Source organism: Carcharodon carcharias, chromosome 32 (genome assembly GCF_017639515.1).
Source record: "Carcharodon carcharias isolate sCarCar2 chromosome 32, sCarCar2.pri, whole genome shotgun sequence".
In the NCBI taxonomy this organism is placed as follows: Eukaryota; Metazoa; Chordata; class Chondrichthyes; order Lamniformes; family Lamnidae; genus Carcharodon; species Carcharodon carcharias.
Genome location: NC_054498.1, coordinates 23,748,067 through 23,762,216, shown reverse-complemented (window position 1 = coordinate 23,762,216; position 14,150 = coordinate 23,748,067). Strand labels below are relative to the sequence as shown.

The window sequence follows — 14,150 nt, the reverse complement described above, 5'->3', positions numbered from 1 at the left end:
TTTGGCATGACTTTTGGTTGCCCTCTTATGTCAAGATTTACCATTAAAGCTTATTGTAGAAAGTTTGAGAATAGAAATCCTTTGTTACCTGTAACACTTAAGTTGCACACTCAGTAGCAGGCTCTGGTCAGTAGGTGATGCTGTGGAGAGTTTGCGAATTCTATCTCTCAACTCCCCTGTAAAATGAAAGCAACTCTGAATCACCATGGCAATGCCAGAGCACTTGGGCCCGGTTTTCAATAGTTAGGATAAACCCATATTAAAAATAGCTGTGGACTGTAGGGTCCAATCCATCCTTTCTGTCAATTCTCTGGACTTGGCAACACTGATTTTGTTTATTATCCATACTTGATTGCCCTGAGAAGATGGCGATGGGCCTTTTCCTTGAACTGCTGCAGTACCTGTGGTGAAGGTGCCCCCATGATGAAGTTGGGAGATGTACTAACTAGTCAACCACATTAAATATTTGGAAGACTGAAAGCATTGGTTTTGGTCCCTGCTCCAACCCCTGATTCCAAGGTATGGACTGCATTCCTCTCCCTAGCAACCAACTAAGATTAAGCCAATCCGTTTCCAACCTTGGCGTCATATTTGATATTGAGATGAGCTTCTGACCTTATGTTTGAGCCATCACCAAGACTGCCTATTTTCACTTCCGTAGCATCGCATGACTTCGCCCCTGTCTCAACCCATCTGCTGCTGAAACTGTCATCCCTGCCTTTGTAATCTCTAGACTCAACTATCCCAATGCACTCCTGGGTGCCCTACCACATTCTACCTGCTGTAAACTTGGGGTCATCTGAAACACTGCTGCCTGAGCCTTAATTTCCACCAAATCCCGTTCTCCCCTCACCCCTCTGCTTGCTGACTTATACTGGCTCCCTGTTGAGCAACATTTTGATTTTAGAACTCTCATCCTTGTTTTCAAACTCCTCCATGGCCTCACCCCACCCTATCTCTGTAATCTCCACCAGCCCCACAACCCTGCAAAATATCTGGAGGGGCCTTAGTACAGATACAGAACACACCATAAGAAGGAAGTGATTTCTAACCATCACCAACTTAGCAGAACAGGGAATCTTTTGCTTTCTTTTGCTACGAACAGAACAAATTTATTCTGCACGTCTGAATTTGATATTCAATTTGGAGAATCGTACAGTGCAGGAGGAGGCCATTTTTCCCATTCTGTCTATGCTGTCTCTTTGAAATACCTATCCAATTAACCTCACTTGCTGCCCTTTTCTCATACATTTACAAATTTCTCCCTTTCAAGTATATATTTAATTCTGTCTTGAAAGTTACTATTGGAATTAAAAGTTTGATGAAGACCATGAAACTATTGTCGTAGAAACCCAGGGCTAATGCCCTTTAGGGAAGGAAATCTGCCATCCTTACCTGGTCTGGCCTACATGTGACTCCAGACCCACAGCAATGTGGTTGACTCTTAAATACCCTCTGAATGAGGGCAGTTGGGGATGGGTAATAAATGCTGGCCTAGCCAGCAACACCCACATACCATGATCGAATAAAAAAAAGTCAGCTTCCATCACCTTTTCAGGCAGCCTGTGCAGATATTGACAACTTGGGTAAAAAAAAATCTCCTCATCTCCCTTCTGAATTTTTTTCCCCTCAATCATCTTGATATGTGTTCTCGGATCACCAGTATCATGCAAGTGGAAACAGTTTCTCGCTATCTACTGATCAAAACCTATCATGACTTTGAACACTTCTAATAAATTGCTCCTTAATTTGCTCTGCTGTAAGAAGAATCTCAGCTTCTCCAATCCCTCCACATAAACTGAAGCCCTTTATCGCTCGTATTGTTCTAGTGAATATCCTTTGCACCCTATCCAAGATCTTGACAGCCTTCCTAAAGTACAGTGTGCAGAATTGGACACAAGCCTTCTGATGAGGCCTAGACAGTGATGTATAAGGGCTTGCCATTACTTCCTTTTGTAACCTATGGCTTTATAAAGCGTTCTTTAAAAGTTACCTTATCAATTTCTCCTGCCACCTTCAAAGATTTGAGTGTGAACCCCCAGAATTGCACCCCTTTTTAAAATTATCCCATTTATACATATCGCTGTAGCTAATTACTGTCAGGGAGAAGGGGCAGAGGACAATCTACTGTTAACCTCCTCTGCCCATTCTCTTAATGTCAATGTCTGTGGAGATGTAAGATTCATAGACTTTATCTGCTTGCACTTGCTGCCCATAATATGCAATGTGTGAATCAATCTGTAGGCCTGTGTCTCTCTATTTGTGTACCTTTAGTTATTGGCATTATTCTGTTGTATTCAGCATCTTGAATAGTGTTGATTTTCAGCTGATTTTTGTTTTGAGTTTTTCACCCCTGCCAAGAAGATCTGAGAATTGATTACTTTTGCTTTTGTACAAGATACTATACGGATTTTTGGCACCTGCCTCCCACTTCCTGACTCCCCTCCCTCCCTCCTGAGTTAAAGGTGCTGCTTTATGGTAGCTTCCTGTATTGGCTGTCATTTGGCAATACTTAGCCCAAGTGGTCACTTTGGCCTGGTTATTGGGTCATAGTAGCCATTGCGCTTATTTCCACGCAGTCTTTTGGCTGTGTCTTCAAATCTATTAATTCACAGTGTGGGTGTCGCTGGCTAGGCCAGCACATGTTGCCCATCCCAAATTGCCCTTGAGAAGGTGATGATGAGCCACCTTCTTGAACTGCTGGAGTTCATGTGGTGTTGGTACACCCGCAGTGCTGTTAGGAAGGGACCCCCAGCATTTTGACCCAGTGACAGTGAAGGAACAGTGATATACTTCCAAGTCAGGATGGTGTGTGACTTGAAGGGGAATTTGCAGGTGGTGGTGTTCCCACACATCTGCTGCTCTTGTCCTTATAGGTGTTAGAGGTCGATGGTTTTGAAGATGCTGTCAAAGGAGCCTTGGTAAGCTGCTGCACTGCATCTTGTAGATGGTACACACTGTTACCACTGTATGTCAGGGGTGGAGGGAGTGAATGTTTAAGGTGCTTTAAAGTGTACCAACCAAGGTGGCTGCTTTTCCTGGATGCCGTTGATATTCTTGAATGTCGTTGGAGCTGCACTCATCTAGGCAAATGGAGAGTATTCCATCACACTCCTGACTTGCGCCTTGTAGATAGATGGTGGACAGGCTTTGAGGAGCCAGGAAATGAGTTACTCGCCGCAGAATTCCCAGCCTCTGACCTGCTCTTGTAGCCACCGTATTTATATGGCTGGTGCAGTTCAATTTCTGGGTAATAGTAACCCCCAGGATGTTGATAGTGGGGGATTCAGAGATGGTAATGCCATTAAAAGTTATGGGGAGATGGCTAGATAATCCCTTGTTGGTAATGGTCATTGCCTCACATTTGTTTGGCGTGAGTGTTACTTGCCATTTATCAGCCCAATTCTGCACGTTGTCCAGATTTTGCTGCATATGGACATTTATGCTTCAGTATCCAAGGAGTTGTGAATGGTGCTGAACATTGTGCAGTCACCTGCAAACATCCCCACTTCTGACCTTCTGTTGGAGGGAAGGTCATTGAAGAAACAGCTGAATATGGTTGGGTCTAGGACACTACCCTGAGGAACTCATGCTGTGATGTCTCAGGATTGAGATGATTGACTTCCAACACCCACAACCATGTTCTTTTGTACTAGGTATGACTCCAACCAGTGGAAAGTTTTCCCCCTGATTCCCATTGACTCCAATTTTGATAAGGCTCCTTGATGTCACACTTGATCAAATGTGGTCTTGATGTCAAGGGCAGCCACTCTCACCTCACCTCAGAGTTCAGCTCTTTTGTCCATGTTTGGATCAAGGCTGTAATGAGATCAGGAACTGAGTGGCTCTGGCTGAACGCAAACAGTAAGTCAGTGAGCAGGTTATTGATGAGTAAGTGCTGCTTGATAGCACTGTCAAAGACCACTGCTATCAATTTGCTGATGGTTGAGAGTAGTCTGATGGGTGGTAATTGGCTGGGTTGGAATTGTCCTGTGTTTTTGTGGACAGAACTCACCTGGGCAATTTTATACATTGCTGGGTAGATGACAGTGTTGTAGCTGTACTGGAACAGCTTGACTAGGGGTGTGAATAGTTCTGGAGCAGTTATCAGTGCTATTGCCGGAATATTGTCAGGGCCCTTAGCCTTTGAAGTTACCAGTGCCTTCAGCCATTTGTTGATATCTTGTACAGTGATTCGAATTGGCTGAAGATTGGCATCTGTGATGATGGGGACCTCAGGAGGAAACCAAAATGGATCATCCACTCGACACTTCTGGCTGAAGGATGTTGCAAATGCTTCAACTTTATCTTTTGAGGATGGGGATATTCATGGAGCCGCCTCCTTCAGTGAGTTGTTTAATTGTCCACCACCATTCATGACTGGATGTGGCAGGACTGCAGAGCTTAGACCTGATCTATTGGTTGTAGAATCGCATAGCTCTGTCTGTCACTTGCTGCTTCTGCTGTTTGGCACGCAAGTAGTCTTGTGTTGAAGCTTCACCAGGTTGACACCTCATTTTTACATATGCCTGGTGCTGCTCTTGGCATCTCCTGCACTCTTTATTGAATGGGTTGATGGCAATGGCAGAGTGGGGGTTATGCCTGGCAATGAGGTTACAGACCGTGGTTGAATACAATTCTGCTGCTGCAGTTTTGAGTTGCTATATCTGTTTGAAATCTATCCCATTTAACACTGTGGTAGTGCCACACAACATGATGGAGGGAATCCTCAATGTATCCTTAATGCTATTGCCCAACAAAAACCTATCAATCTCAGTTTTGAAATTTTCAATTGATCCCAGCCTGAACAATGTTTTTAGAGAAAGTTCCAGATTTTTAAAAATTTATTCACAGAATTTAGGCGCTACTGGAATGGTTAACATTTATAAAGCCGCCCGTACTTGCCCCAGAGGTATACATTTTTTGACTCTGGAGTCAAGTGTAGGCCCCATTGGGTAAGGACAGCAAATTCCGTGCCCTAAAGGACATTAGTGAACCAGATGGGTTTTTACAGCAACCCCGTAGTTTCATGGCCAACATTACTGATACTGGCAGTTTTTTAAATTCCAGATTTATTTAATTAACTTGAAATAAAATTCCCGAGCTGTCATGGTGGGATTGAAATTCGTGCCCCTGGATTAGAGGCCTTTGAAATAATAGTCCAGTAGCATTACCACTGTGCTGTCATCCCCTTTGTGTGAAGATCCATTCCCTGACATCACCCCTGAACAGCCGAGCTCAAGTTTTAAGATTATACATGCCCCCTTGTTTTGAATTACCTCAGGGAAAATAATTCTTTCCTATCCACCAAATTGCCTCCTTTAGACTCAATTAGATCACCCTAATCTTCAAGGTAAAACCAAACACCCTCAGGGGAAACAAAGAATATTGGTATGCAACTTTTCTTGTAAAAAAAAAATCCATGCACATTCTCTCAGCATAGAAATTTCCTTCTGTACAGAAACATAGAATGTAAAACTCATTTGAAGGAAGTGAGACACCAAACACGGAGCAGGCGAATCAGAAGCTAAACTCCAAGAATCTGGACTAAGAATGAACAGTGGGTTTCTGATTAATTCATAGTGTGAGAAATGCATGGTGTGGAAAGTAGGAATAAAATGAGGTGGGGGGGAAGGGGTAGGAATGAGAGCAAAAGGAGTTAAGCATGTTATCCATTGGTACAGTAACTCCAGTCAAGTTATAATCATGTTCTCATTTTCCCTCTATTTTTCTGTGGTCAAGATGAGGGGTGTTGGTGCTGAAAAATTAAATCCTTCCTGTCTCAGGCTGCTTACTGGCATGATGCTTGTTGGCATCAAGGACTTTCAGTTAAAATAGAGCACGGAAGGATGTACAATAAAGTTTCCTTTACTCTGCCCAAACAACAGATGCGCTGCTCATTTTACCCATCCTGTGGCCTCCCATTGCAGCAATCGCAGAATTATGGACAGTTCTGTGATGTAGGCCTTTCCTCACTAGGAGTGAATGGAGGGACTGGTAAACTCATCTCTTTGTAAATGTAAAAGCAAAAAACTGCAGATGCTGGAAATCCAAAACAAAAACAAAAATACCTGGAAAAGCTCAGCAGGTCTGGCAGCATCGGCGGAGAAGAGCACAGTTAATGTTCCGAGTCTGAAAGGGTCATTCGTACTCGAAACGTTAACTGTGTTCCTCTCCACAGATGCTGCCAGACCTGCTGAGTTTTTCCAGGTATTTTTTTTTTGTAAATGTAGGTCCTTTACAATCATCAGATGGTGGAGATTTTCTCTCCGTCTCTTTCTCTCTCTCGAATCCAGTTCTAACATTTAGAACATATAAATATGTCAGACAGGAAAGGACCAACAAAGCCCATCCAGCCTTCCCCTTACAGTGGTGGTTCCTTGTGTATCTAGTACAGATATTCCTTATCCACCCAGGGACATGTAATATCCACAGAGAGGTAAAAAACAGATGAAAACCCAGGGCCATTAGAGGGAAACAAATCTGCAAAATTCCTCCACGACCCTTTTAAGCAATTAAAATTAGTTCAAGAGACCACGCTGACCCTGAATATTTTTTCGGTTACCCACCTCTTGTAGAAGATGATCTCCACCCAGCCAAGACCTGGTCCATCTCTCACACTCTCTTTCTCCCTCTCGGAATTACACAGTGAACCAGCATTCACGTACAAGCTGCCAGCCTGCTCCTAGTCCAATGTTCTCTGTGAATAGAATTGCCGAGCACCCAGCCTGCTCCTGCCCTTGCATGACTTGTAAACTTTAACCCTTGATCCTCCCTATTCTGTTCCGTTGTCTATGTCAATACAACCTAGGCCCTCCATTGTTTGATAAAACTTGATAAATCATTTTCTGCGTCTACTGTTTTCCAGTGTATATAGTCCCAAATCTCTGAACCTAGCTGGCTAAGGTATTGTAAGCTAGCAATCTTGGAGCTCCCCAAAGTTGCAGCTTTTTTAAAGGCTCAATATCCCCTCATCTGAAGAGGGGACCAAACTGGACACCATATTTTAACTGAGGCTTCACTATGCTCTACAACAAAGCCATACATTGTATGGTGGTGAATTGTTCTCTGAAAGCATTGTGGTGCCTATTTCTTTCATTAGCAGGTTGTGAAAGATGGGGACCTAACCATAACCCACTGACTCCTGCTGCACAGGTTCCAGTGATCTGAAAGGTCATCCCCTCTCCCAATATTAGAAGAAATGACCATTGGTTTAGTTTCAAGAACCAATTGAATGGGGAAGACACTGAGATTGACAGGGGCACCATGTTAACCTGTGACCCACTTTGCATCAGCATTTAGGAATGGTTGCAAATGAGCATGCTCTCTAGTGACTCCCCTAGGAGGAGTGCCCCCTGGATGAGTAACTGCGCCAAGAGTTAACTTTGTTTTGAAGTGCTTACCACACTAAATATAGTCAAACTGCAGCCAGGGATCAGGAGCACCGCGAAGAAATCTTGTGAAAAATATGCTAAGTGTTTTCACCTCTTGTCAAGATTGAAATGCCGAATGATGAAATGGACAACGATTTGCAAATTGGCTACTGTTTAAAAATAATCATTTATAGAAATCCTGATTCAAGCACAAATTTCTTGGCCAGAGCGTGTTTGGCTGTTCATTTCTAACGTGAAAATCTGCATTGGTGCAAATTGATTTTTCTTGCGTTATGTATTCAGTGCAGCTGTAAAGATGACGGCTGCTGATATTTCTGGGCTTGTAATCATGAATAGAATGGCAGTGGTGTGGCAGCCAGCAGGGCTTCTTCAAGGTGCCTTCGCTGTCTAGCCTGTATGTAAATCTAATAGCAATTCATTTTCGAAGCCTGGATATCTAAACCAGTCAGCAGATGGTGCTCATCCAGCCCACCCAGAGCACTAGCCTCTGCCTCTTTGGCACATCCAAGCAGCAATAAATAGCAACTGATATTTTATGTATTTTATGTTAAAATGGGCTAATAGGGTCGCCATTATTGGGGAACTGGGTAGAGGGAAATCAGCAAACATTCTGTTTTTTCACTCAGTTAAAAATCTCCCTAAAAGGTGGTGGATGCTGGGGGGCAATTGGAGTTGCTTTTTCAGACTTAAATCGGTAAATAGATTTGAGGAACAGATTGGCTGTGACCTAATAAAATGGCAGCAGAACAGACTTTGAGGGCTGACTGGCCCCTATGCTGTTCTGTGTTGTAACGCTTCCATGTGCTCCAGCTCTCTTACCGCTGTGCCAGATTAAGGTGCAACAATATCCACCAAGTGATTCAGGTAAGACCTGAGGCAGCCGAGAGCCCCAGGGAGCCTCTTGCCACCAAAATTGCTAAGAAGCAAGAGAGAGTTCTTTGGGATGGCAAAATTGGGACCCTGGGTAGTGGCCTGAACTTCATGTAGACTGGACTTTAAATTTCATGTTGAATAACTTGCAGAGCAGCAGAAGTTTTTCTTTCATTCGTTCATGGGATGTGGGTGTCGCTGACTGGGCCAGCATTTGTTTCCCATCCCTAATTACCCTTGAGAAGGTAATGGTGAGCGGCCACCTTGAACCACTGCAGTACACCTGGTGTAGTTACACTCAACAGTGCTGTTAGTGACAGAGTTCCTGGATTTTGACCCAGCGACAGTGAATGAACTAGTGCCCTCCACTATGTTCAGATGCCTTATGTTTAAAAAGCTAAGTGCTTTTTGATTTCCCTCCTAAATATCCAAGCTCTGATTTTAAGATTTGGTCCCGTTCTTGATTCCCCCACTAGAGGAAATAGTTTCTCGGTATTTATTCATCATTTTAAATATCTCGATCAGATCGCCTCTCACTCCTCATATTCAAAAGAGTACAGTCCAGGCTTATGCAAATGGTCCTCATAACTTAACCCTCTAAGCCTCAGCTAAGGAAGTTTCAGTCTTCCAAAAGCCCTGTGCTTCTGTATCTAAAAAATGCCATTATCCCGTTATTTTCAAGAGGCTAAGATTTTAGTGCAAAGGACGATCCCTGTTTGCTTCCCCTCTGCGTGCATGGTTTACAAAAGATGACTTGTTGGTTGTAGGCCTTTTTCAGATCTAGCACCTTGATGTGTTGCTGCATGTGGTTGATTGGCTTTCCAAGCCTCCGAACTTTGGATGTGTTAGCTCAACTGTGTAGCAGATGGTCCGCGTGTGCCTAAGTCCCAGCCGCAACACAAGCTGAGACATTGTTAGCTAGCAAAAGGCATTTTTTATCACGGAATTCGTGAATCTTAGGCCCAGAGTCATGGAGACTCTGCCACCTATCCAAAATGATGCCAGGAACCCAGATCTGGAAGTCCTGCCCCCATTTCTGACAGACCCTATTTTCACTGGTTGGGGAACAGGGTGGTAGGGTGTAGGATGGAGGAAACCTGAACTCATTTGGGCCATTTGACCTCAGTGCAGAGTTCAAATGGAACCCTCTTTCACTGAAGTGAGGGCTTTATCCCACGGTTTGAGAGTTACGATTTTTTTTTTAGAGTAGATGTAAATGCTCAAAGTGCAGATAAGGCCTGTTGAACTGTCAAGCTGTCAACATATTTAAATAAAAACAGAATTACCTGGAAAAATTCAGCAGGTCTGACAGCATCGGCAAAGAAGAGCAAAGTTGACGTTTCGAGTCCTCATGACCCTTCAACAGAACTGAGCAAAATATATATTTCACCCCTCTCCTAATTTTACTCAGTTCTGTTGAAGGGTCATGAGGACTCGAAACGTCAACTTTGCTCTTCTCCGCCGATTCTGCCAGACCTGCTGAGTTTTTCCAGGTAATTCTGTTTTTGTTTTAGATTTCCAGCATCTGCAGTTTTTTGTTTTTATAATATATTTAAATAGCCTGCCCTTGAAACATTGGAGAGAAAAACATCCAGAAAAAAATCTGTGCTTGCAATTTCAATAAATGTTGTTGACGTTATGCTAAATGCCATCATTATAGCATTATTACTGCTTGGCTGCCTCCACAACCTATCATTATCACAGTGGCAGGCTGTAACTCCACAGTTTGATAGATCCCAAAGATTATTAAAGGATTAGCTGTCATTGATATAGGGTTATGAAAACAAATGTTTGTTTTTAGAAGGGATTAAATATTTGAGGGGATTTAAATGTGTTGAATGGGCTTTCATGAATGAGAATTTTTTCATAGTGAAGTATGTAATAGATGCCTAGACCTTTATTTTATTCCATCTCAGCATGGCTCCTGAGGTCTGCCTATCGTGGATGCTAAGTGAGTTGGCTGGAGGATGTAAGGGCAAAGGATGGTGGGTCGTCTTCTTATCGTGTCCACGGACAGTCTATACATGGCCCAGTCAGAACTGGACACATTTTTGTGCCTTGTTGTTGAATTCGGCAAGATCTGCAACATTGCAGGGTTCCTCTAGTGATAGGCATTGCAGGAGATGTTGCATAGTCTGTGGCTCAGTTCCACATTCACAAGTTGTCAGGCTGGTTGTATATCCCCATTTGCTTAGTGACACTTTTGAATGACCTACACCAATCCTAAGTCTGTTAAGGCACTTCCAGGTTGCCCAGTTGCAATTAGCTCCTGGGGGAAAGCTTTCATCCGGTAGAATTTCCATCGCTGGGGGTTGTTTGAGACTGGCGAGCTGGTCTTTCCACAAGGCGATGCAGGCTTCAGATGGGGTTGATTGTAATGGAACAACACTGTTCATGAAGCTCTTCCTTGACTGTAGGCGGCTGGGTGTAGGTGTATGACCATGTAGAGGGTGCCTCTCATCTGATGTTTGACGGAGTCGCTCTTTCTTGCTGGCTACTGTTCTTCTTATATCAGGGGGAGTGATACCCACCAGGATATATGGGCTGTTGGTGTTTGTTTGTTTTAAACAACCTGTGATAAGTCAGCAGCTTGCATTCAGAACAGCATCCATCTTCTTAGCATGAGTAGATCTTTCCCATGCAGGCAGGCGTATTCGGCAGTGGAATAGCAAAGAGCAAGTGCGCTGGTTTGCAATGTTTTCAAGCTTGCTCCCCATTTTGTGTTGGTGAGCTTATTCAGGATATTGTTTCATGCGCTCACTTTTGCCTTTATCTTTTCAATGTGGTTCTTGAAGGTGAGGCATCTGTCTAAGTAGATAGGGTGCTCGCAATGCGTCAGTATTGCTCCACACCAGGTTACTTTAAGCTGACGTTTGGCTTCACGGTTTCTGTGGTGGAATGCACAAACTTGCGTCTTTGATGGGTTTGCGCGAAGGTGGTTTTCTTCGTAGTAGGATGTTAGTCCCTCCAAGGCCTCAGAAAGCGTTTTCTCCATGGTGTTAAAATCAGTGCTTTGGGCAGTGACACATAAGTCATCAGCATATATAAAACGGTGTCTGACACCATCTATAGGTTGATCATTCGTGTAGATGTTGTACAGCAGCGGTGCAAGCACGCTTCCCTGAGGAAGACCATTCTTCTGAATATGCCACCTGCTGCACTTCCCACCTAGTTCAACATAGAACCGGCGATTCTGAAGCATGCTTTCTAACAGCTCTGTTAAGTGAATATCTTTTGTCATCTCTAGGATCTTGCAGAGGAGACGTCTATGGTTCACTGTATCGTATGCTGCTGACAGGTCTACAAAAACAGCACCTGTTACCATCCCTTGCTCAAAACCACCTTCGATATGGTGTGTGAGGTTGAGCAGTTGGCTTGTTGTTGATTTGCCGGGACAGAAACCTGCTTGCTCTGGAATGATCTTCCCATCTACAGTTGGTGCTATCCTATTGAGTATCAGGCATTCAAACAGCTAATTGGTGTGGCAAAACAGTGAAATTGGCCGAAAACTCTTAGGATCTGAGGGATCTTTTCTGGGCTATAATAGTGCTATTACACGTGCCTTCTGCCAAATATTAGGTAGCTTGTGTGTTGCCAGGTGTGGTTGAACAATTGTAGGAGCCATTTCTTTGCTTGCTGTCCAAAATGCTTTATCTGCTCTGTTGCTATGTTGTCAAGACCAATTCCTTTCCCGTGGTTTAGACTAGATATACCAGTTTCTAGCTCTTCCATGGTGAATGGTCCAGTGAAGCCAGGGTCATCGCTGTACTTCTTCCTATCTGGTTGTGCTCTTGGTTGTTTCTTGTTGATGTTTCCATTTAGGAGCAACTGGGTGCAACTTGGTTTGCAGACACATTTGGATGTTGGGCAGCTTTCTTGGGATCACTTCCAAGTTTGGGATACCATGCCTTCTTGCTGTTTTTTGTAAGATCTGCTGTCTCTATCAAGGTGTCCCAGGTGTTTTGACGCTCTTGAGAGATACTTAACATCACCCTCTCACCGGTAGATATTGTTTCCTCTGAGAAGGGGTCAGATTCAAACATTGAGACATACTCCCAGTAGAGTTCAGCATTCTCCTTGGTGAGACCAGAGATGTAGTGTGCTCTACAACCTCAGGGGCTTTTCCTTCTGGCTGTTTTCTGGACAGCTTTTGCAAACAGGTTGTAGTGCTCAGGTAATGGTTTAATGCGTTTAACCTTGCAGTCAAGTGCTCGTATGAACCCGTTCCAATCGGCCTTCTGGAAGTTGAAGCGCCTTTTGTATGGTACGATGGTTGGTAACACTGCTGCATTTACCTGGATACCAATAGGACGGTGTGTCTGTGGTATTGGGTCTGTGACAAGCTTCTTGCAGAAGCCAGCGATGTCGTTGCTGACAAGATCTGAGTTATAGCTACACTTGCAACAGGCACTGTGGAAGGAGGCTGGCACTTTAGGATCTTGGATGAGACTAAGCTGGTTAGCGTCCATCCATTCTTCGACTGCTTCTCCATCGTTGTTAGACTCTTTGTACCCCCATTGGGTACTGTGGCTATTAAAGTCTCTGATGATGATCTGTAGTTTACTGTGCAGGTTGGGTACAGGGTTAGAAAGCTGAAATCTGTGCCGGGTGACTTGTACACTGAGGTCACTGCTACTTTGCTCAGCTCTACAGTTAGAATTTCGATGTGGTCCTCCTCTGTTTTAGAAGTGGCTTCTACAACTGAACCAGCTCTAACAAATACAGCACTGCCATATTGTCGATGAGGTCTTTCAATAACCGGGAACATTCCTGGTATTTTTGGGCGGTTGTTCTCACTTCCTCTGTGTCTCCTGCAGGGAGAGGACATCACACTGCAACTCATTGCATAATGTAGCAAGGATGTTTTGTTTAGCTACAGAGAACCCTTCAACGTTAGCAGATATAACAGTCAATGCCAGTCTTGAAAATGACCCGTGTTTCTGACATCGATGACTTCCGTCTTCAGGCATGATGTTGGTACTTGATCAAATCAGCAGTATGAAAATGTTGTATACACTGCTTGCTGTGCATGGTGGAGGTAGAATTGGTTGAAATAGGGCTGCAACGTAAACGCTTCTACCTTGGCAAAGGATGGTGGGTGAGGGACATGATTTAGCATGGGGCTATAAGGGACCATATAGGGTGTTCATGCATTCATAAATTGGCATGTATTGTCAATAAGATGGCATAGGGGCCATGGGGTGGGGGCATGAGTTGGCATGTGTGGGGTGTGGCTGGTTGGGTGGGGGGATTGAAGAGCGAGGACCTAGAGGGCCTAATATTTAACAAAACAACCAGGACAAAGACTCAGAAAACCGAGGTGGGCCTTTTAACCAGCCCACCTTGGCGCTCGGCAACCCTGTGCCTGGAGGTGGCAGGCTTGACTCCCTCCTGCACCTCTTTCCACCTGCCCCTCCCCCCCACCGTCCCCTGCCATTCAGGGCACTTTTGTACTTTTTCTGGAGGTGGGTGCAGCCAGCTGGTAGACTTCCTGACCTGCCCGTCTGCCTCAGGAGCAAAAAAAACCCAGGCCTTAATTTCCATTTTACAGGAAGAATCGGGGCCAATGAAAGATTATTTCTGGGTGTTATGATTGGGGCTGCTTTTTTGTTTTGTAACTCCAAGGCTCTTTGGGTATTCAGTTCCCTTTTCCAACCATTAAGAATCTAAAGGGCCCTATACCCTAAGTCTCACATGATGGTTTTAGGGAACAAAAACAGAATTACCTGGAAAAACTCAGCAGGTCTGGCAGCGTCGGCGGAGAAGAAAAGAGTTGACGTTTCGAGTCCTCATGACCCTTCGACAGAACTAGGTGAATCCAAGAAGGGGTGAAATATAAGCCCATCTATGGTTTTAGGGAGTTCAGTGTATCACGTGGCAAACTCT

General features: G+C 44.2%; 1 protein-coding gene across 3 annotated transcripts in view; it reads left to right on the top strand.

Moving 5' to 3' along the window:
- Positions 1–14,150, top strand: part of sv2 (synaptic vesicle glycoprotein 2) — a 79,968-nt gene that overhangs the window by 32,258 nt on the left and 33,560 nt on the right. The gene's annotated exons all lie outside the window — the stretch shown is intronic.